The sequence below is a fragment of the Leptonotus elevatus genome, chromosome 4 (assembly GCF_054856555.1).
Source record: "Leptonotus elevatus isolate MCC_2025b chromosome 4, RoL_Lele_1.0, whole genome shotgun sequence".
Taxonomy (NCBI): Eukaryota; Metazoa; Chordata; class Actinopteri; order Syngnathiformes; family Syngnathidae; genus Leptonotus; species Leptonotus elevatus.
Window position 1 is genome coordinate 12,917,781 of NC_141242.1, and position 24,273 is coordinate 12,942,053.

The window sequence follows — 24,273 nt, forward strand, 5'->3', positions numbered from 1 at the left end:
AGAGCAATGATGATGACAGGTCGAATTGGTAAAAAATAAATAAAAATTGTAACATGCATGCCAGGCCACTAGTAACTCGCTCGCCTACCATCGTAAATCATTCAAATATGGAAAAAAAAATACAGTCTTGCAATAATGAGTTTAAATTAATTTACAATACAGTGCTTAACTCATTCGCTCGCAGCCATCTTCACTGAAGCAACCCCCTTCGCTCCCGGCTGTTTTATTGGATTTTGATTGATTTAGCCCACAGAATATTGTGTTCTATTGCTATAAAAACATGGAACCTACCAAAAGAAAGATTAGAATATCTTCTTTCATCAGGAAAAAAAAGTATATTTGTATCTGTTTCCATTTTGTAGCCATTAGAATTAGAATATAGCTACGTTTCCTCATTGTTCACAAACCTGTGGAAAACACTGGGGAAAAGAGTTTGTTGCAACATGACCCTGGTTGATGTCTTACACTCTGCTGCCACCTGTTGGCCGTTTTTTGTCATAACTAGCATTCTTTTAAACGACCTCTTCAGGTCAGAGGCTGCATCAAAGACTTCTGTGTGCTATAGCATAAAAAAAATAAAAAAATAAACATATATAAAAAATAAAAAAAAGAAGATGTATAAATACGTTTTTTGGGACCATGGCAACATTTAAATAGAATGTGTTTTTGGGAGCAAATGAGTTAATCAACTGACAACAACAGTCTTTCCCTGGGAAGGAAACATTTCCAATTGTGACTAGGTATATTCCGTTTTCAGTTCAAAAACACGCCATGTAAAAGTTCACGGCCATGTCATTTTGGGGGCCCCACACAAGCGATGTAATTTAGTGGCCTCTCCTACAGCGCAGTCGTAGACCCTCTCATGTATACAACACGTCAAGCACAAACTGGTCCAGTGGGAAGAAAAGACTGTATCATGATGTATACTATTGCCCGCTGAATTCCAGGCGGAAAGGCCCCCGAAGAAGAAGTTGTTTTGGCTATCACCTCCGCTCAGTGTCACAAATTCCTATAAATCAACCCGAGTTTAATTTTGCTTTGGAACGAGAAGCCTCTCTACGCGGAGTTATAAATAAGAACATTTCCATCCGGGAATGAAAACATCTCCACGCCACAAACTAGCTGTAGTTATTTTTTTTCTCTTCTATACATTTCCGACACTCCCCGCTCTCCAATTTCCCGCGCTCTTATCTGGCGGCTTTGACAGAGTGATGTCTTCAGCCAAAATCACCTTGTCTGCTGCGCTTCCCCGGGAGATGGAGTGCCAGCCATGTAGACGATTCAATCGGCGAGAAGTGAAAGAGCAGATCGCAGACAATATGCCGCTGCCCCATTACCCCCCCATCCGCCATCCGCCCAGCCCTCGCTGACTATGCGCCACGCCAGGCTCAAGCCCCCACCTAATGGCCCATAATATCATTTTACACCATGTTCTTGCTTTTTTTTATACTCACTCTAAACACAAGTATGTCACAGAGGTGCAATAAAAACAGATATATTTCTTTATTACTCCTCAAGAAGCATATCAGTGAGGAAAATAATGCTCTCTCAGATGTTATACACCGAGCTCAGACCCCCGCCCGCCTGCTGTTCTGTAATGGACGTTTTATTATAATCAAATGAACGCCACATCCTCACCATAAATAGCCTACTTAAAAAGTCATTTTCCTTCCGTGATGGTCCGTCAAAGTGCAACATGTTTAATTCAGTGTACGGGCGAAACTTCTCCGCCAGACCATAATATCGCTCCATACCATCTTGTATAAATGCTGCCGGTTTATTAGCGTCCGGGGAAATGTCACCAGGCCGCTCGTCTTTGTCACAACCGGCGGGGGAAATGCTGTGCGGAATTCCACTTGAGCGAGGGCAAGTTATTATCCTCAACTGGGAATCATTCCCAGCCTGGACCCGATATATCATCTGCTCAGACCACACCATTTACACGAGTACGGAGATCCGAGGAGAGATGAGTATGTGTGTTTGGGGGGGGGGGGGGGGGGGCGAAGAGCCGAGACAGGCGGGAAGATATGCTCCGGGCCCGGTCTAACCCAGGCGGTATCCGTGAATGAAATGACAGGATTACAGGGGGTATTAGAAAACCTGCTGAGATGGTTGATAATGCTGTTTTACGGACCACCGTCACGCCGATTGCAACCGCGAGAAAAATGTCAAACTGTTTGGCTAATGAAAATATGGTGGAATGTCAAAGTCCCCCTGAAGTGCGACAATTTCTAGAAAAATAAGCCTCAAGGCAAGGCAAGGAAAACTTTATTGTCAGTATGTAGCGCATTCCATACACAAGGCAACTCAATTTGTCTAAAAGCAACACAACAACAACTGAAGACATTCGCAAAGCAAAGAGAACACAAGTCGCTTATTCAAATTACTAAAAGAACAGTCATGAGGTTTCCAGCCAAGTCTAAGTCTTTAATCCCTCTTATCTTTTAAGGGAAAGGTATTAATTTATTCAAGTGGACAAAGATTGTCTCACTAGGTGCTGCCATTTTGGTTAGCAACAAATGTTGTATGCACTCAGCAGTTAATAGGAGCTTACCTGACAACTAATTGGTGGTGAATAATTAGGAGCGACAAGCAAATACGCTCCTATTTTTCAGCCGTGAGATCATTTATGTCTGAATGCATTGCCAAACTGCCAGGTTTGGCCTTTTGAAAACCGCAAACTAAAGTGTAAATGCAAAGTGTTCCGTTTTGCTTCAGTTGATCAAAAACAAAACAAATTCTTAAAGATCAACGCATGGATGACGATGCCCAAGACTTTCTCGTTGAGTGCTCTTTCTTGGACAATCTGGACAACTCCCATTTTCCTCCCTATTCCGTGAAAGAATAGCATTGTAATTGTGTCAACGGCATTGTAAATAACAGTCATTACTGGCCTGGCTTCAACGTCATCATGCTCGCTTCCGCCTGCTTGACAGCTAGGTCCTCATTACCTACAACTACCAATTACTGGCTCCACTTCTTTATTTATGTAACTCGGCGGAATGAGGGGCTTCTTTGGCCGACCTGCTGAATCATTTTCCCATTGCTCTGCTTTTCTGTGACATTTTGAAAGGTGAGTAAATACAATAATTGTAAGTCTTTTTTCTACCCAGCCTGCGAGGTTATTGATAACATCGCCGGTGATGGCTTTCATCTGAAACTGTTGACATGCTGTATCAATATTCCTATTTTGACTAGCGAGCTTCAAAAAGAGTTTAAAACGTCACATGAAAGCAAAGTTTCTATATCAAGTGCGACCGCAGACAAATACGGCGACTCTCGCAGATGTTTTCCATCAATGCCGGCTGCCAAAAGCGGCGTCTGGCCATGGCCGGGAGGAGGAAGAGGAAGAGAGTGAGGAGCGGGGGAGTGACGTCTGGTGGTTCACTCCAGTGAATCCTGCAACAACCTGGCGGATCATCACGGCGGAGATTCGCATCGCCTCCGATTTTTTTGTTGTGGAACTTGTTTAAATGTCTCGTCGTTGATGTCTGGCTTGAAAGTGGCTCTGGCTGTCAGGATTTAGCTAGCTAACAAACAATAAATAGCAAGCCTGACCAACACAATGGGTGATAACTCAGGGAAGTGAGTGAGATACCAGTGACTTAAAAAAATAATAATTTCTGTTTGCTATGCAAGCGTAAACTAGAGAAACAAGCGCTGTATGGTGGCAGTAAACTCTATTCAACTCACTTCACAATAAACAATTCCTCACAAAAAAAGAGGTTTCAAGCTATTTACTCACACTCCCAGTTGAGGTGTGTAAAACTAAAAATAACATTAGCTACACCTATATTAACTCATTTTCTACCAAAAACATATAAATGTGTTCTTTTTTAAACGATGTAAGTGTCCCAAAGACGTATTTATATGCTTTGTATGTGTTTTTTTATGCAGCCCCTCAACTGCAAAGAACGGTTGAAGAAATGGTAGTTATTACACAGACAGCCAGCAGAGCAAAGGAAATCAACCAGGGCCATGTTGAAAATAAAATTTAATTACTCACAATTCTAAATAGATTTGTGAATAATGATGAAACTTAGCTATATTCTAATGCTAATTGCTGCTGGGGAAAAAAAGATAGATAAAAAAATTACTTTTTTTCCTGATGAAAGAAGAGACACTAATCTTTCTTTTGGTAGGTTTCATGTTTTTAAAGCAATAGAATACAATATTCTGTGGTCAAAATCTAGTAAAACACCCGGGAGTGAAAGGGATTGCTTCTGTGAAAATGGCTGGGAGTGAATGAGTTAAAAACAACCACATAACTTTGTCTGAAAGTCTGCTAGCTCAATGCTAACACATAATGGAGGACACTACAGTATAGACAAGACAAGCTAGCGAATTTTATCCGACAGAGTGAACAATTAATTCATCAGAAAACAGGCTTCAAGCTGATTATTTACACTCCCAGTTAATGTTTGTTCAACTAAACAACAACAACATAACATTTCCTATAAAAAAAAAAGCAGGATTGGAGAGAATGAGAAAATTCAATATCTTTCTCTTCAGCAAAAATGAAGCTCCGCTTGAAATACTTCCTGTTTTCACTCTTCTTTCAAACTTATGTTAATAGTGTGTCGCTATCTAGTAACTGACAGTCAAATCACACCCCAAATCAACAACAAAATGGAGTCAAAACTGCCAAAAATAAATAAACTGGAACTTTTCTGAAGCACCTTATAGGTGGTAACTTAAACCTATGAGTTTAATTTGATCCGTGACCAAGCCAAACAAAGGGGCGTGGCATAATAAGAATGTCAGCAAGATGGTGGTTAGTTTCTGTGATCCTCTGGATGTGAGCTTTGACCTACCATAGCTGCTTGCCAACATTCTCCGGTATTTGACTGTTTGAATTTTTTCCCCCCGCTTCACTCGAGCAGCACTGTATCTGAAGCGCGCTCATAAATCAAATTTTGGCTTGCAACACAAAATTAAAAAAATCTATAAGAGACTTTTAGTAACCCGAAATACTTATAAAATGGGCCACTTTAAAGTCAAGGTACCCGTATGAGATTAATGGTGTCACCTTGAAGTTGGAATAGCCCAAAAGTTTTTTTAAGTTTGACTCCAGGCAAAATGTTGGTGGAAAATAGCATGCCCTAAAGCTTCCACTTTTGAGGGTGGGAGGGACTTTCAAACTATCAGCGTGCCTCACTAGACCTCATTTCAGCAAGCATCAAAGGCTCAACTCGGACTAACTTTTCCTGCCTCACTTTTTTTGCTGAAAGGAAGAAGAATATCTACAGGGAGTTCTCATGAAATACTGTCCAAATACGTCATCTCTGGCAGCTTTCAGGGAGCAAAATTACATTTGAAGAGCATCTTCTGTGACCCGAATTACACTTTTGAGTCCATCTGTTTGACAAGAAAGAACACTGACTGGTTAGCCCATGTTTAGCACTTTTGCCGTTTTTTGGTCAATTTCAACGCCAGTGGCACACTTTTGAGTCCATCTGTTTGGGACATTTGGTCAAAGAGCACAGTTAAGATGTACACTGCTTGGTTAACTTGTGATCTAGTCGTAGAGCGTTTCTTGTGGGTGTTTTGATTTGACAATAAATTAGTGGCTAATGTCATGCCACAATTTCTGATGCCCTTTTTGGAGGGACAAGACAAAGCACACAAATACAAAATGACAACAGGTCCTGACATCACTCACGCATCCAACACAGGAATACTACAGTGCAGGCAGTAATTATACTTTATAAAACTAGTTAATGTCAGTACATTTCTCTTTATTATCGTTTATACAATACATTTTAGTAGGGATGTCAGGCTATTAAATTTTTTAATCGTAATTAATCGCATGACTTCAATAGTTAACTCACGATTAATCGCAAATGTTATATCTGTTCTAAATGTACAATAAAATGTACAATATTTTTTTTCCCCTACGTTTTCATACTCTTAACATAAAAGTGGGGGGGAAATTTAAATAAGGGAAATATGGCTGCATCATTGATACAGTAATTCAAAATAATTCATAACATTGAGTTAAAATTAAAAAAATTCACTGTACTGTAAAAAACGAGTGTGATATTAATTTGTGTTGAGGTAATTTTTTTGCCACTAGATGGCATAATTGCATTTGTAAGCCGTTGGTGACAGCTTAGTGCATTTTTCTTTTCATATTAAGAGCTATCTAATCTTTAACATGAAGAAACTTGTGAAATTCTGCACATTTTTTTAAATTGTAAAATACAACTTAAACCCCAGTCTCCACAAATGTATGCATTTTTATTAAATTTATTACTGCTAAATTTTGACGTGGACGTGTCTGCTGCATTGTGACTCGAATTCCCCCAGTACAGGCTTTTCAAGTAAAGGGCGGTCATTAATCGCGTGTTTAAAAATGTGTGGTGTTAAAGGAGCTCTAAATTAACGCACTAATTTTGACACCCCAAATTTTTTCTGCAATTTTTCTTTATTTAAAGAAAAATGGTGGTGGTTTTGCAGGACTTGGAACAGATTAACGCCGTTTCCATCCATTTTAATGAATAAAATTGACTTGGTAATGGAACACGTCTTAAAAGCGCTAAATGTTACTCAAACCATTATCTAGTTGAGTTTTTATGATAGCGACAGTTTGGATGTGCTGATGAAAGTGGAGTAATTACACAACAAGCTCCAACAACAGCACATGGTTTCTAAAGAACAACTAATAAGATGCACAAATGCATTCAAACCCCCAAAGTCAGAATTTAGACAACAGTTGTGCGGGGGCAGATCATGTTTGCAGGGGCCGGAGCGGAGAAGCGTACGAGGCCCCCGAGGCTGGATCTGTTCCAACTGCGCCCTGGCAAGAAGAACGCGAGCAGCCCTGACAGCTTGGACAGTCACAGGAGGCCACGGAAAAGTGGACGGCGACACGATGGCCCCCGAGTCCGAAAAAAAAAAAGGACTTTGATTTTGTTTTGGTGGCACAGGGACGTGACATTTTGATGCACAGCTCGCTTTTATCATCTGAGGGACTTTTTTCTTGTATGACATCCGGAGCTTATTTATTACAACACTCGCTTTGGTAATGAGGAATTTTTCAAAGCCTGACAATGCATTGTTCATTTATAACCACGGCAGAACAAACAAATGACATCGTCAGCAGGGGACAGAAAATTGCAAGACAGTTTTGATTTACTTTGACTGTGTTGGATTAATTTTGCAATCTTTATCTGAGGTGAAAAGTTTAGTTTACTTAAGTGACAGAAGAATATCATTTTAAATAGGCTTGGGCCTGTTGAGAAATAATCCAAATGAAGAATGATTTTGTATTAATTTAATGTATTGATTCATGTTAATACAGCTATGGCTTTTTAATAATATTTTATATCCAATAGTAACCAAAGCATGTACAGAATCTCAAAATGTTGGTGTTTTTTTTTTTTTGAGATAAACAGCTAAAATATATTGATCCGTTATACAGAAAAATCAAAATACCAAGTTTTTACTTTTATTTAAAAAAATAAAAAATAAAAATAAAAATACTTCAACATTTGCTTGTACCCTCAAATATGCTGTCATCTAACTGGAAAATTTAGTTATTTAAATTATCATAGTTTTAAAAATTTGGTGTCAACATTTTTAGAAACATGCTTTTTCATTAGATCATCTTTGATACTAGATATTTTGTAAACAAAATAAAATTAAAATAAACAAGAAGACCCAAAACACAAAATTTGAAGATACAAGCTTTTGCCGAAAATTTTGAATTCATTCAACAATTTTTTTTTAATTATAATAATTTCCACTAAACTACATCTTTACAAGTTATACAATTTGGACATACAAGTGTTTGTTGTAAATGTTGAATTTCTACAACAAAAACCATGAATTCACAAACTTAAGGGTTAGTATATACTAAGGTATTCACTACAATTATATACAATGTCACAGACTCTTCTCCGGCAGCAATTGCCTGCCACACCGGAACAGCTCGGTTCAAACCCCACTTAAGACAATTCTTCAGCTAGTGCAGTGGAGCTTTGACCGGTGAATAGAAGGCGATGGTTAGAATTCCACCTTTGACAGATTGCATTTCACATGTAATTTGTATCAATTTGTCTTTCAACTACAATTAATATTTTTTAATTTTCACATCATGTATCTTTTAATTTCCTTTAGAAGCATTCAACTTAGCATTCAGCTATTAGCATTCAGCTTTCAACATTCCCACACAATTTCTGCAGAAATTGCACTTAGTCTTAGTCACAAAAGTTTCTGGTGAAGAATTTCTTTGTTTTATTCAACTTATTTTTTTTCTTTCTAAAATTTTCATATTTGGACAGACATGTTATCTTGTTTGGCTACACTGATATCTGATTGAATTGGTTATTGCTGTCCATTCAGCAGTTATTTGCAATTCTCTCACAAAAACATTTGAAAGACGTGCTGCTAAAACACGACAAGGCCAAACTTTGTAAGTGACAGCACGGCTGTGCGTTGAAAGCCTCCAGAAGCAACATAAAAGTCAATAAGCAGGTCAGCCCCACACGGGGGAAAATAAAAAATAATTTGACGACGATAAACACAATCGGCGGCGTGTTCGTGTTCGGGGTTGCGCTCAGGCAAAGCCTCGCGGGAGCCATGATTGACACCTCCACGTCCTGGCAGACGTCGCAAACACCATGTCGTTACCGTGACATTTACAGCATCTTCCGGGATGGGAGACGAGTTCCGGGAACAACAAAGGAATCACGATGATAATCAAGTCTAAAAATAAAGTGTAAGAATGTCTTGTGTGTTGGGGTTTGGGGCCACTGGGGTGGCTTTAATAGCTGCAGTGAAATTATCGGTTTGGTGGAGTGACAATGAATGGAAGGGTTGCCAACTATGAGCTGCAAGTACGAATAAAATCTCAGAGGAACTGTCATAAAAAATAAAAAAAAACATTTAACCTACAAATGCTCTCAATATATAAGACAGTTTTGTAATAGATGTTGATTTTTCATGCTAACCCAAAAGTTAGTGCCAGGGCAACAAAGTGACTCAAGAAGAAGCAAATTAAGGTTATGGAGTATCTTTGAGTCCCCATCTGCCATCCTCCTGAGCTTCAAGTGGGATATTTCCGACTCCCCACTACGAGTTACGCGAGTTATTAATCAAACACGGCCGCCATTTAATCTTGCGGATGAGCAATATAACCCGTGCAATTACAGGCCGCTATTTAATTTCTCACCTTTATATTCCACTCAGCAGCAGTGGCTGTAGCCTCGTTTGAGTGAAATATGGACAGAAGAGCGCCTTAACAGCCGTTCGTATAAAACGATTTTGGCAGCGGTTAATTGCCGGGGATCTTCCTTTAATGAGCACCAGCGCACACCCTAATGACTCGCACTCCTTAATGAACAAGCGCACAATGTGCTGGGCGGGAAGTAAACAAACTTTTGACACAATTTTGTTAGTTATGATGCTCGACTTCTAATTGGACTTTTGCCACCTCACACACAAAAACACAAAGTGCTGAGTGTTTACTTTCGACTTTGTTCTACCCACCAGTTTTAGGGCGTATATTTTTTTGTATATTTTAGGGGAAAAATGTGCCGGGTATGGAGAGAAAGCCAGCACGGGATGAATGGTGTGTTGGTGAGAAATCGGAAATTCACTTGTTCATGACAAAACTGTACAACTTTATTCTCGTAAAATCGCAATGTTTCCTTTTTTGAAAATGGACAGCTTTATTCTTGAAATATTGCCAAAAAGGACAACTTTTTATCTAGAAATATTGTATACAACCAATGATGTAAAATTACAACTTTAATGTAAAAAAAAAAAAAAGATGTTATATTTTAAAAACTTTACTCCCATAAAATGATGTGTTGAAGTGCCAAAGTGATCTTGAGTTATCTTGAAAATTCACAGATTTGCTTTCGTCATATAAATACCTTGATCTAAAAAATATACTGTATGACTCTCAAAAATATATCACTTTATTCTTAGGAATTATAAATTTGATTGAAAAAAAATACATATGTACAACTTCATTCTTGTAAAATGATTACTTTAATCTTGAAAATACATTACGACTTAAAATGGAAAGTATACCATTTTTATCTAAAACATTATTTTTTAATTCTCAAAAACAGCTTTATTCTTGTAAAATTGCAACGTTAATATTGAAAACATCGGAATTTATTAATTATTTTCGTAAAATATTGACTTGAATGTAAAAAAATATGACCATCAAAATTACACGTTTTTCTTAAGAATACATGTCTTTATTCTTGGAAATTTATGACTTTAATCTCTAAAATATGGATTTTGAAAATTCAAAAAAAAAAAAATTGTTCAAAAAGCATCTGAATTACTATAAATATACGATATAAATCTCAATACTACTTTATTCTCTGAAATGTTCCATCTTTAATCTCATGCTTAGTACTCCTGGGTAATGTTACACTTAACAACAACAAACTCTCTCTTCTCTCCATTGCCACTGTGCGGTCCATGGAGGATGAGATGACTGTATCGGCCAACGTCACACTCCCTTTTCCAGTACTTAGTCCTCATCTCCCTCAAGATCATCAAAAGCCTGCTACCTATACTGTGGACTGGCAGAGCCACAACTGCCTCAATGGGAGCTAAGGAGAGAGTAAGGTGAGAGAGAGGGAGTCAGAGAGAGAGAGAGAGTCAGAGAGAGAGAGATAGAGAGAGTCAGAGAGAGAGAGTCAAAGAGAGAGAGAGAGAGTCGTAGAGAGAGTCAGAGAGAGAGAGAGAGAGAGAAAGACTAATTAAAGGCACCCCACACACCAAGAATGTGTGATGTAGCTCGACCATGACTGGAACTGTTGCGAGAAGTAAAATAAGAACTAGGGAAGAAGATGTGTTTTGTTTGTTTTTGCTTTTGTGTGCGTGTGGCTGCCTGATGGACGGTGGGCCATGGTAATTGCCTAAATCCCACTGTGAGCTTGCGAGGAGTGAGTGGGCCAAGTGATGTTTAGGTGAAACAGGGGAAATGTGCGAAGCGGGGACGTTTAAGCTCTATACATAAATGAACACACATTCAGTATGGACGAGGAACAGAGCCGTATCGGAAGCTTTTTACCCAAAACCCAGCAAAGGTGGATTATTGTCGCAAACTGTGTCCTTCCTTTTACATAAGAAGCCAGGATGCCACAATAAGTATGTTCATATGCGGCCAATAAACCTTTCAAAATCCGCCTCTTGGCACTAAGTAACAATATGAAGGTTTTGAAAGGCCATATAAACACGCAAAAACACATATGTTCAAAATCCAAATTTTCTACCCCATAAACGAAAAGTCGGCCCGTGTCCTATTCTACGGGAACTACTTGTATGGCGGCCATCTTACGTTGCCACACGCTAACTGAGCCTAACTTGAATACAAGGAGTCCTCGAGTTACGTCGTACGCGAACTAGGGCGTTTCGACTTTACGGCACCCGTGCCTTGTCCGTAGCACCTTCTTTTTCGTTAACTTCCCACAGTAATCAGGCCATTTTAAAGTTATTTAAAGTTGTGTTGTTGTTACCCCCAACAACGGGCGCGCCTGAATTTATGTGTTTAAGTCCCCGTTAGCGCCGCTTTGCCGTGTGGACACAGGAAATATTGGTTCATCTTCCGGGTGGCGCAAATATATTTAAAAAAATTACTGTACAAAGTATTTTGATGTAAATATCGACTTTAACAACGAAATCCGATTTAAGTCGAAATTCGGGTTACATCGCCAGCGTAGGAACGGAACGTTTTCACATCATCTTCTGTGTCGACGGCGAAAATGCCACAGTGCGTATATATTAGTGCTTCTCATTTATTTTCTGTTACGCCCCACCAAAGAAGAAAACAACTCTCCGCCGTGTTTTAAGTATGCATTTGCATAACATTGTCTTAACTTCATTTTATTGAGATTGTTTTTTAGTCCATAGCGCCTAAGATTATGCATTGATTTGCCTGAAATAAGAAAACAAAACATGAGATCAACACTGCCATCTACTGTAGTGGATGTACAATTACACGTGACTAGTTTGGCAAGAAAAAGTATGTTCTCCACAATTACTTTCAGCTGTGCAAAATCTTACTTGTTTGCGTAATTTCACACTTGACGGATGGGTGGGCTAGCACTCCAGAGACGCAAATGCAGCAATCACAAAGACAGCTTAATTGACTATTATTCATTAATTGCAGCCCTAATTGTCACTGTTGTGTAAACATCTCTGTAATGCAGCCATTCTCCAACACTGGGAAATTAAATGTCACTAAAGTGCTCAAAAAACGGTTATAAACCTACTTACAAATAATGTAGTCTTATCAATGCCAGTGACACACAAAACAATTCAATGATCTTTACTAGATATATGCTGCATCATAACTAGTGTATTCTCCTGTTGCTGTTCATGCAACAAGTCATGACACATCCGTACACAGTGAGTAAATAAATGTATGAGTACATTGAGACAGGCTCATAATTATTTCAGTGTACTGTACAGTGTTCGCACACAAAATGGACTCTGACCTATAGCCATTGTTTTGTGTGACGTACTGTATGTACTTGTCAGACGCACAAATCCCTGCTGAAGCCTATAGCGGTATTATGGCTTTTTTACAGTGTACTTTCGTACTGTAATGCCCTCACACGTGGGAAAGGAGAGCCACAGTCGCCAATGTGCTTTTAAAGATGTTTTTTTATGCTGATCAGTCTTCTTTCATGAAGGACTACAGAAATCAGCAAACAATTACTGTTGAAATGCTGAAATCAAAGAATTTGGGCAATTTAGACTTTTTACCTAGCACAGATGAGTCTCGGACTACAGTATATCTGATTTTTGTGAAATTGTTTGTTACTTTTCTGTGTTTTTGGCTCGGTAAAGGTGAGGAAACATGGCTGTAATGCTGGTTTCCCTTCCCTAGCTTATGTCACACTCCTACGCAATGTGACACTGGTAACATCCACGCATGCTGGAAGCAACGAGAAGAGAAAGAAGGCTACTTTGGAGAATCTCAAGTTGTGAGACAAAACACGGCCGCAAATGAAGGACAGTATGAGGACTGTGGGAGAATAAACAGTAACAAAAGACATGCTGTGAAAGTGAAAATAAATGCGTTGTGGGTGCGACTCACAGGGGGAGAGGCTGCCGTCGGGCCAACCCTCACTTGACACTTCAATCACCGGCAGCCAGCGCTTCGGGCAAACTCGGTCCAATTAGCTGGACGCTGCCGCTGACCCCCGGCTTCATTAAGGGCTTCTGCAAGGGAAAGGGAGGAGAGGATGAGGAGACGCAGCAGACGCACACACAAACACTCACAGGAGGTGAAGCTCAAGGTTACAGATAAACCCAATCAACTTGGAGAGAACATGTTCACACTGGTACTCCCGGTGGGCTTACACCCAACGCTGATGGTGAGGAGGGCTTTGTTGCGATTGGGTGCAGAGGTCACTGTACCCCCCACCCCCCACAACCCCCGGCGCACTAATACCCCCAACCCAACAGGTGTGACCAGCAGACATGCAATTACCAGGCTGAGAATGTGCTTTTGTGACAGAGACAAGAGGCCATCAGAGGGGAAGATCAAAAGCGCGGGCGTGGAGGCGATAGCGCACTGCTCGCCAGTGCCTGCAGGTCGACAGAAGCGGCAGAGGGAACTCGGATCGCCATGTTGAAAACCCCAAGCACTAATCAAAAAAACAACATGTAGGATTTATGACATGATGCACTGGGGAGTACAAATGTTTGTGGTCTGAGAAGCCAAAGTGTGCGAGTTCACAACAATGAACTCGCCACATAAACGAGACTATTTTTAAAAACATGTACTTTTCTGATGTATTTTGGGATTTCATCTACACACGCAAACACTGTGACTGCCAAGCTTTATTGTAGAGCACAGGACAGGCCAAACGTTTTGGTTTGTGGACGGTCACTTTGATATTCTTTAGTGATAGACCGATATGGATTAAAGCATCAAGCATTAATCAAGCTTAATGCCCCCGCCCGCGCATATTGGACTTTTGATGATGTCGAGGTCGGATATATGCGACCTGGCCGTTCCGACAGCAGTCGCATTGCAAAAATTCGGATATGTATCCGATCTAGGACCACATATGAAAGTGACCCAGGTCGGATATGAAAAATATCAGAATTGAGCCTAATTGAGCTTAATAATAATTTAAAAAATGCAGTGTTGTTGGATTCACATATTATTGTTAGCTAACAGCGTTATCCATAATGGCCTCTGATAAGCGGCACGTGAACTACCAGTGCTCATGCTCAGTGGTCGTCATGGTAACATTTTTTCCCCCGTACAAGCCTATGCTTGGCAGCATAAATGCCTCATCTTTTGATTATAGGTCTTCGATCAGGCTAAATGCAATGTTTGTGTATGCTTTGTCACCGCTGTGGCAATTGCAGTTGTCACGGATGGCTGGACAGACACTGGCTGGCCTTTTATTCAAAACAAGCTGAGGATGAAAGATCAATGGGCCCATTGGAGCCATGAATTGGAAGGGAAAGTTCACAAATAAAGTGGAAGATTATAAGAAGGGGGGGGGGGGGGGTAGCGGGTTGGGGTCATATACTCGTCCCGGAGCAAGAGGCGTATTGATTAGTGGAGACGTACAGCTTCCAGCCATTCATCACAGGCTCCTCAGGCCAGCAGATAAGAACTATGATAGTGCCCTGCAACTGGCTACATCCAGAATGTGTCAAAGTAAGCCACACTCATGACTGGCTAAGTATGAATTTGAAAGAAAATCCGGTGTGGACCCCGAGGAGGTCAAGGTTTATTGTCCTCGGAGAACCAGGACAGTACTTTTGCGTGTGACTTTTCAATTGGATGAAAAGAAAGCATGCACGTCGAAAAGTGTAGAAGGTAACCCCGCAGATTGGGCAGGTGGGGATCATCCATAATGAGAGAGGTTTGTGGGTGTCAGGGTTAGAGCGGGGCAAAAAAAAAAAAAAAACACAGGGAGAGCCAAAGAGCGACAGATAGAAAGAGAGTGAGAGTGATGGCGACAGGCTTAGAGCCAGAGACAAGACCCCGGTGGAGCAATTACAACAGCTCCATAGAAGGTGTGCTGAGCCCCGAGGCACCGTCTCAAATGGCACGCACACACATATACACACACCCAGCCTTAATAAAACAAAAAGCCATGGACACATCCTGGACGGAGCGACAGAGGAAAACAAAAGACAATCCAAACCATCCTTGTGTGGGAAAATCCCACCGAAGAATTTTGTTCAAAGCACAGCTAAAACTCCACGGTGAAGGTCGGAGTGCGTTCAAGGCTCGACAGCACTGAAAAGTCTGTGAAACCTGCTGACATCCCCTGAAATGGTTTCTCAAGGCAGCCACTGACACTAGAGCACGTTTGTTTATTTAAAAGAGTTAGGTGTTAAACGTAGCAGTTCAGACAGACCTACAAAAATGGCCAAAAATTGCTCTAATGCACATGCCAGGACGTTGTAAAGTCGTGATTTATTCACCTCCTCCTTTTAGATGCCAAGTCTGAAGTGTGGCTTTCACACAGTCAATACAGCTTGGCGCAGTGAGATAATTAAATGCTCAACAAAATTAGATTAACAGTTTTCAACATTAAAAAAAAAAGCATAGAGGGGCTGGATTGGCTTCCTAAAATCCTGATTCACGAATCGGACCAATGTCAGTGAAAGGATTCCGGTTGGATTCATATAGCTTAATAGAACGTGTTTCTGTGTGTGTGTGGGAGGTACGCATATTCCGGAAAATACATAAAATTTGACCTAAATAGGAATTGGAAAAGACTTATATAGTACTTTTAACACGTATTATGATGACCAGCAGACACATTGCTGCCGCATTGTTCTAAATACGGAAAAGTTATTCTTTTAACTTTCAAATGTCTTACCAAAAGTAGAAGCACGCGTTGTATTGTGGCCAATGACTCTGGGTCATTTATTATTGCACACTTTTATGTTGTAGAACCCTAGTAAATAGCCTCATCAACATCCTGAATGCTGGATGGGTTAGCCTGCATGCTACATGGTACACTGGCTAGCTGCGCAGACCATAGATATACTAGCTCTAGAGCAAGCCGTGTGTTTGGCTCTAAGAAGTTCATTATAACTCACTAAATTCTTTGGATGTGGTTTTGGTTTGCTACAAACGTCAGACATGCAGCTATGATACAAACCAATTATTTTATTTTTTTATCGGGGCTTAAAATAGATACACTCTTGTGGGACTCCCTATGCAATACGGGAGCCAGTAAAAGTGAAGGCTCTAGTCTGTATATCTATATCTATGACGATAATGGCCTGAAATGTATGTATTGTGTTTCCTTTCTTAAAACGATCACAGAGCATTTCAAAATATCTTGCGCAGCTTGTCAACTTGTGCTGCTTTTTGGCGTTTGAGCCAGGAAGAAAAAAGCCCCGCGATCAACACTTGCCTTTGTTTATTTCACGTCACATCACCGGAGAAGGTTTACAAGAAGTTCCATGAAAAGATTCAGAGCCTTGTCAAAAGAACATCTGCTATGATTACATGTGTATGGACTAAATATAAATTCTGTTGTTCCCACTTGGTTTAAGTCTGTAACGAGTGGGGTTTCCATCCACCCATTTTTATTTAGAATTTTCAAGAAATGTAAAAATAAAACTGAATGAAAATGCTAGAAATTCGAAAAAGGGCCCAAAATTCACCAAAATGTTTTTACGCTTCGAAAGCGTGGATTTTGAAGCATAGAAAAATTTGAATGCTATGAATTTTAGCTATGGAAACAGGTTTTGCAAATAAACGCTAACAAGACCAGATACACGTCACACGTTTTGACCAGATATTACGTCACACGTACGTTTGTAGTGACAAAGCGGACGATAAAGTAAGGTATGTTTGGGGATGGGGACAGAAATCTGACAGAAACAGAAAATAAACACTACGGTTTATTAAAAATGACAAAAGCAAACTCATACAATGTCACGTCCTCGCTTCCTCTACTCTTTCTTCTTCTTTAAAATTACTGGTGGATCACATAATCTATGCTGTATACCGCCACCTACAGCGGCGGAGTCCCCTCTCAATATTCGCAAAAGAAGAACAGATGGAAACGGGCATAAGTCGCACGTGCGTTTTGCGCAATTTCAGTAAATATGCTTAAAAAATTCTGAACAATTGGATGGAAACCCCACTATTGTCAAACATGCACAAGCACTAAACACTTACGATGTAAACAAAATACCAGTTCTGGTGACGTCACATTTCTGATCAGAATCAACAAATTATGATTAGATTTTTAATTTGCCACCCGCACTCGAATGAATGTTCCTTCTCAGCACTAGTGGACAGTGAGCCTCAGGTATGGGCCTCCGGTATTAAACTTCCCACTATCCTTACAACAATATCAACATGTCTTCTGTTCCGGCTCTGAAACTACCTCAGAAGCAGTCAAATTCCCAGGTCGACTACAGCCCAGTCCCACGTGTACCCTACACGAGCTGGAGAAAGATAGGAGAAAGATGTGCAAACAGATATGGGGGAGGAGAAATTGAATAAAGAGGAAAGTTCTCGAGCACCGGTATGCACCATTGATTTCCTATTCTCTTGGAAACATTTAATGAGCTTAAATAGGAGCCTCGTTTGACACTGCCACAGCGAGTCGTCGGGGGCCTCCCAGCGAGAGGAAATCGTTCAGCTGCCGCGACGGCAAGCCAAGGCGGGGGGGGGGGGGGGGGGGGGGATTACGTAGAAGGAGGCGGAGAAGGTGGAGGCGGAAGAGACGTGGAGGTTCTAATGCCAAATGAAGAGACGTGTAGGACAGATGTTGGATTAAGCTCAGCGGGGTTCTTAATGGAGAGGAAGAAAGTGAAGGGTGTCTCTGGCAAATGGAGTCCTCACTTCCTGTGTACAAGGCTGACTAGTTGTTAAGTTTATAGGCACTTAGAATCACAACGAGCATCCGCGCTGATTGACAGCTTCTCCTTGACTGCTGCACTTCACCTCATTATTTCCTCAATGACCCCCTCAACCCCATTCCCCCGCTATTACTTGGTTGTTTCTTCAAGTCCGCACAGTTTTCGCCACCCCCACTCCAGCTCCGAAGGGTGGGGCTATTGTCACTCGTGAGAACAAAGTCCAGAGGTGCTTGGCCGCACTGAGCCGTTGATGAGGGCCCATGGGAGTCGGGGCTTTATGAAGCCGTCTAGTAGAGTAAATGCATTCACTGGATCTGCCGTAACAGAACGTGTATCCCTGGGGGGTGCTGGAGCCCTAACCCCTACCCTAACCCACTGGGTCCAGCCATTTTTATGAAGCTGCCTGGGAGAGTAAATTCAAGGGCGCTGGCATATCTTTGCAGAATATGGTGATAATAAAAGAAAGAACCAGATTTCGCAGTGGGCCACGGTTCCTCTAGCCACTGGTTTGTGCTGATGCAAATGATGTCAAGGATGGAAAAATAAAATGTCTATTAGATGGCTATTAGGATATTTTCTCAAAGACACAACATAATTAAGAGTTGCTAAAACAAGATTCCCCGTTTGGCGAATGTATGCACGCCCAGGGGTGCTCAAATGCCCTCCGCGAGGTGTGCAAGATGCAAGGTCTGGTATTATAATTACACATTTAAATTGTGTTTTTCCCTCAAGTGTGATTTTTTTCCACTAAAAAAACTTTTTAATTAAAAAACAGTTGACTTGTCTTCTCTTATGACAAACACTTAACAATCTATTTATGTGTGCCTAGCTAGAGGTTGGGATTAAATGCTCTTTGTTTTTCTTGTGAGGTAGTTTGTCAACTCTTTAGCGTACAAACTTTGGAAAAAGCTGCTCTAAATAAATTAGCTGGACTAAGCACAGAATGTCCACACTAGAAAAACAAAACTACTGTATATTTATACCAGCAGATTATTATATATTATATTTAAAACCTGCCTTGAATGCATCTTTACTTGTTGGCTTTCGCCACAGCATGAGACTGTCTCTGGTTACCGGTATTTGGTTTGTTATTGTGTTCTACTGTTTTATTCTTTTTAAGTTATGTTCAATTGTTTTTTACTTTCAATTTTTATTTATGTACAACACTTTGTTTCAGTCTCGGTCATTTTTAAAGTTCTCTCTGAATTAAATTGAGATTGAGATCAAGTGCAAACACTACATTTAAAAATAAATACATTTGAGCAGACTCAATCTGAATGCTTCAATGTGTGCGAATTTGATTTGAAACGTGAACGCTAACTGTTAGCTAACGTTCATCGAGAAAATTCATCAGCGAACAAAATTCATTGACGCGCCCACCTCTGTTTTTTACATATGTAGCCAATAAAGATGATTCTGATTTTGACTATAAACATAATTTAGGGGATGTTCATGAGATTGGGAAAATCCGCAACGGAGCTTCATCTTTGTTTTAAATGCAGGGATTAAAGATAAAGGGAAAAACTGTTTTATAATCCAATTACAAAAAAAATGAAAAGAAAAGCCTCAACAGGCATGTCGATATTAGATTGTAGACATTTTCAAGAGTATTGAGCCTCACAATTGTCATGTAAACTAAGAATGCAGAACATTAGCAGTTTGCCGCTTGCCAAACGTTGAAATACGAGTATGCACTTGTTTTATGCATAATTGCTCTTGGCAAATATTGAACTGTGGGTAGTTCTGCCCCTCCCCCACTCCAGCTTCCAACTTTGTCAAACACACTATGCTGATTTAAAGCAGCGCAACATTCCAGTGGCGTCTGGTTCTAGTATCAGCGGGTCAGGAAGCAAGAACTCTGCAAGACCACAAGCTGCCTCGCCATCTGCGTTTGTGCTAATCGAGGGCATTGCCTTTGCTTATAGCAGCATCAAAATATCAATATTGTATCTATCGGCTCTCTCCAGAAGGGTTATGTATTGTTACCGTAAACCGTAACCTACGGCAATAACAAAAACTAGTTGTCTCTTATGCAACAGGTGTAGCGCACAAGCACACTGCGGTTGTCTACCAATCACCAGCCAACTCTATCAACAAAGATTTACACACAGTGCCTTTAGCGACCTCTGGAATTTAGGAATATGCAACACTTATGACCTGAACCACCATAATAACTCAACTGCTATTGACATCAGCCCAGCCAATCACAAGGATGAAGCGTTTACAAGGTCACATTAAACATTGCTAGCATATTTAGCATCTCTGAGAGCAGTTGTCTTTCAACTTAACAACAACAAAGCTAACGGCAAACAAAATGAAATGACGTGACAAAAGCCGTCAGGGAATACGCACCTTAAAAGGAGATGTCTGATGCTTTGGTGACACAAAACATGATGGAAGGCTCTACAAGGAGGATGGGGGAGAATAATAGGGGCGTATTTCTTGTTTTTCTCTCTTTTTTTTTAAAGGACTTTTCAAGGACGCCCAGTTCTATGCCTTTCTATGACCCTTCAGGTCGCTTCGTATCTCTGTTACAACCTACTGATGACACTGTGACGCTCTCAGCTCAGTGGCCATGTCCCTTTGAGCACATCCTTTGTGAAGCCTCACAAGAGTGAATTGATCAATAGATAGATGTCGTCTTGGTCTGATTATGTCAAAAATGTGAACTCCGTGATGTTTAACTCTTTGACTGCCATAAACGTTATAAAACGTTTAGCATAAACCTAGGGAAGGGCGCCGAGGACGTTAAAAGACGTCCCCTATGTTTTTTTGTTTTTTTTTCAAAAACGGGTGCAGGAAAGCCTTGGGCAGCTGTGCTGAAAGTATCAGGCTGATATGATTAGTCAAAGACTCGTTTTGGCCCCTAGAGGGCAGCGATGACTCTCTTTGCACAAGGTTGGATGGGCCGCCCACCGTGGGCGTCAGTAGAAGACGTGAGGCGGAGCTAGAGTGTTGAGGAGACAATGGCTGATCCAAGCCACAATGGCTTGACCAAGCAACCGGTTACAAGCAGCTCAGCTTGAGCATTTTTTTCAAAGACGGAAAGCATCAATCAATACTAAAAAGCGCATTGATGTCAACGATGATGATGACAACGAGCTCTACGCCAAAGTTGGAAGCTTTGGCGTGACTGTTATGAACACGTAGTAAGCCTCACGGCTAAGCGCGGCTAGCGCGGCTAGCGCTGCTAAGGCCGGAAAACGCGCACAATAGCCGGCCGGGTACTTCTACACAATCGGACATTCGATCGGGCGATGGAGAGTTGGCATCGACCAATGCAGATTGATGATGATGATGAAGATGAAGCTCTACGCCAACGTGACTGTTATGAACACGTAGTAAGCCCCACCGGCAAAGCGCGGCTAGCGCGGCTAGCGCTGCTAAGGCCGGAAAACGCGGAGCTGCACAAGCGGACATTCGATCGGACAATGAAGAGTACCCCGAGTCCAATGCATATTCATCGGAGGAGCGGGTACAGTCTGATCACGGAGAAGACACTGTTTCTGGACTACGATGCCACCATGAATGGAGTGGATAAAATGGATCAGAACATCTCCTACCAACCCGGTATAGCAACTGAAGGACACGGGGAAGCGAGACGTAACACCACCGTAACGTAACCGTAGCATGATCCTGATATTAGACTTGATGACACACTGCAGTATATACTTGCTATTCCCCGGAAAAAAACGGCCGGCAAGAAAGTGGCGCACGCGAAGAGGCAATCTTGTGCAAATGCTGTTGCGTCTCCTTGCACGCAGGAGAGTGTTACAAAAAGAAAAACTGTCGTTGAAACATCCACATATTTGTAAATAGCACCACAGTTGCACACATTTGTAAATAGTTTGCCAAATTGTTGTCAAATTGTTACACTGTTGAATGTAAATAAACGTATTTTGCTATCAAAAAACACTTTTTCATTCTTGGTGGTAGTGTTTTATAGAAGTAAAGCACTATTTAGGTGTTTGTGGCATCATTCATGGACAAAAAGAAGTGTCAAATTCACTAGAATGCATGAAATAATATCGTTTCACTAAAAGCTTGATTTCTCCGTATTTTGGTCCAACACAGGCGAAATTGGGTCAAACTAACCATTTTCTATTGTTGATTACTAAAGAACGGAATAAGGTAGAAACAAACTCTTTTTTTCTGATGAAAGATGAAAGTCCAATCTTTCATTTGGTAGTACGTGTGTTTCCATAGTCCAAACAGAACATTTTCTGTGGACCTTGAAAATCAGTCAAAATGCTTAAATCGGCTGGCACTGGCGGCATCCCTTTTCTGAAAACGTCTGGCAGTCAAAGAGTTAATATAAAAGTCCTAATTAAACCAGGAATTGTTTAGAGAATGTCAAAAAGATGAATATTACGACACATTGTGAATACTGTAGTGTGCTTTCGTTGTTGCAATAATAATAATAATAATAATAATAATAATAATAATAATAAATTAAACTATTTGTTTGTATATGTGATTTCTTTTAGCAATATTGTGATCATTCTGATCATTTCAGGGATTGTAATATTGCTATTGTTTTGCTCTATCAATATTAACTAAATCAATGGCACTTTGGCAGGATCCACCCCCCCCCCCCCACACACACACAAAAAAACACCCACATTTTTGACAGGTAATCTACCCCAAAAACGTATAAAAACGTTTTTAATGTTGTATACAGAACGCTTTGGTGCAAACCACCAATGGTAGTTATTACAAAAAGACGGCCAGCAGGTGGCAGCAGGGTATAAGAGATCAACCAGGGCCATGTTGCAACCAGCTCTTTTCAACAGGTTTGTGAATCATGATGAAACTTAGCTATATTCTAATGCTAATTGCTGCAAAATGGAAACAGATAAAAATATTTTTTTCCCTGATGAAAGATGTATATTTTGTTGTATGTTTGATGTATATCTTTCTTTTGGTAGGTTCCATGTTTTTATAGCAACAGAACACAATATTCTGTGGGCTTTGCAAAATCCTTTAAAATCCAGTAAAACAGCCGGGAGCAAAGGGGGTTGCTTCAGTAAAAATGGAGTGAATGAGTTTAGGGGTGCAACGGTTTCAGATTTTGGTGTACGATTAATGTTTGAGAAAAAAACGCGATTTCACGTTTTTTACGGTTATTATTGTAGACATAAAAAAGAATCAGCATTATTTGAAATTTTTTATTTTTAACATCAATAAATAACTGAAAATAAATTTAAAAAATTGCTGCTTTTTAAAACAAATACAGCAAATTAGACATACTCTTAAAATAGGGCCTGGGCACTATGTATAACAAGTGGATGGTCTGTACCCTCTTTTTCTTTCATCTTTCTTTCTTTCCATTTCAACCATACTTACAGGTGAAATGTTTGTCCACAGCCTTTAAACTGGTGATTTGTGCAGTTTACCGAATTTTACAGCCATAATGCGTATGCTGAGATCCGTTTCTTGGGAGTCCCAAAATGGCGGCCCTGCGGCTTGAAAAGTCTCGGCCTATGGCCTCTCCAGCGGGCGGCCGTGGACGGCGGGGTTCGCGGGAGCTCCCCGCCCTGCCGCGGGCTGAAGCCCCAAGGTTGGGGAGGTGGTCGGCGGTCGGTCGGTGGCGACGGAGCAGCGGCGCGGCAAGTGGTGTGCCGGAGGTTCCTGGCACGCCACGCTCGCCGCCGCCTCGTTTCGGCCTCCCCTTTCCCCACGTCCACTCAACCTGGTCCAGGTTCGGAACCCTACCCTCAGCCGTCGGGTACGCAACTCTCCGCGGGCGGCTTTCAAAGCTGAGCCCTGTGTTGTTGTGCGCCCGCTAATATGTGATAACAGAAAAGCTAAGAACAAATGCTGTATGGCTCGTTTTGCGCCGCACGTCAGCGGAAATAACCGGTGTTGTTGAACGGCTGCGGTTATTTTATCCTAACGTTTAAAGACCACGGTTAATCGTAAGACCGGTTAATTGCTGCACCCCTAAATGGGTTAAAAAGACACTTCTTAGAAACAATCAGTCACTGTGATACAGTGATGGTCTTTGACGATGGCGTCCAATCCAGACAGACGTTCTCATGACACACGCAATCTATGAAAACTCTGACAAACTAACTGCATGAACCAGAAGACATTTCTCTCTAAAAACTGCTTTAATTCGCTGCAGGAATCCATAGGCCAGCATGTATACAACAACAGGCCATACGGCTGTTTCTAGTTCCATATATAGCCTGTGGAGAAATGACCATTATGGAAACAGAAAGCTGCATTTCATAATTGCGCTGTGCTTTTTACCCCCCCTTGTGAAATTGCCTCTGGAGAATAGATTTGCTCGTACTTTAGCCATCGCTCCTTATCCCTCTTGTCCGTACGAGAGGGCTATTTTGACAGGCCGACTGCCTCTCCTGATGCAATAACCACCCTCCATTTGTATCCGAGTGGAGAGCATTAACGAGACAAAGTAATCAGCCGGCA

At 41.0% G+C, this 24,273-nt stretch overlaps 1 protein-coding gene across 1 annotated transcript in view; it reads right to left on the minus strand.

Moving 5' to 3' along the window:
- The window catches only part of plxnb2b (plexin b2b), a 187,787-nt gene that overhangs the window by 127,199 nt on the left and 36,315 nt on the right, over positions 1–24,273 (minus strand). Inside the window, exon 2 of the mRNA XM_086072633.1 lies at positions 13,073–13,197. The gene's annotated coding sequence lies outside the window, so the exon portion shown is untranslated. The remainder of the gene's footprint in view (positions 1–13,072; positions 13,198–24,273) is intronic.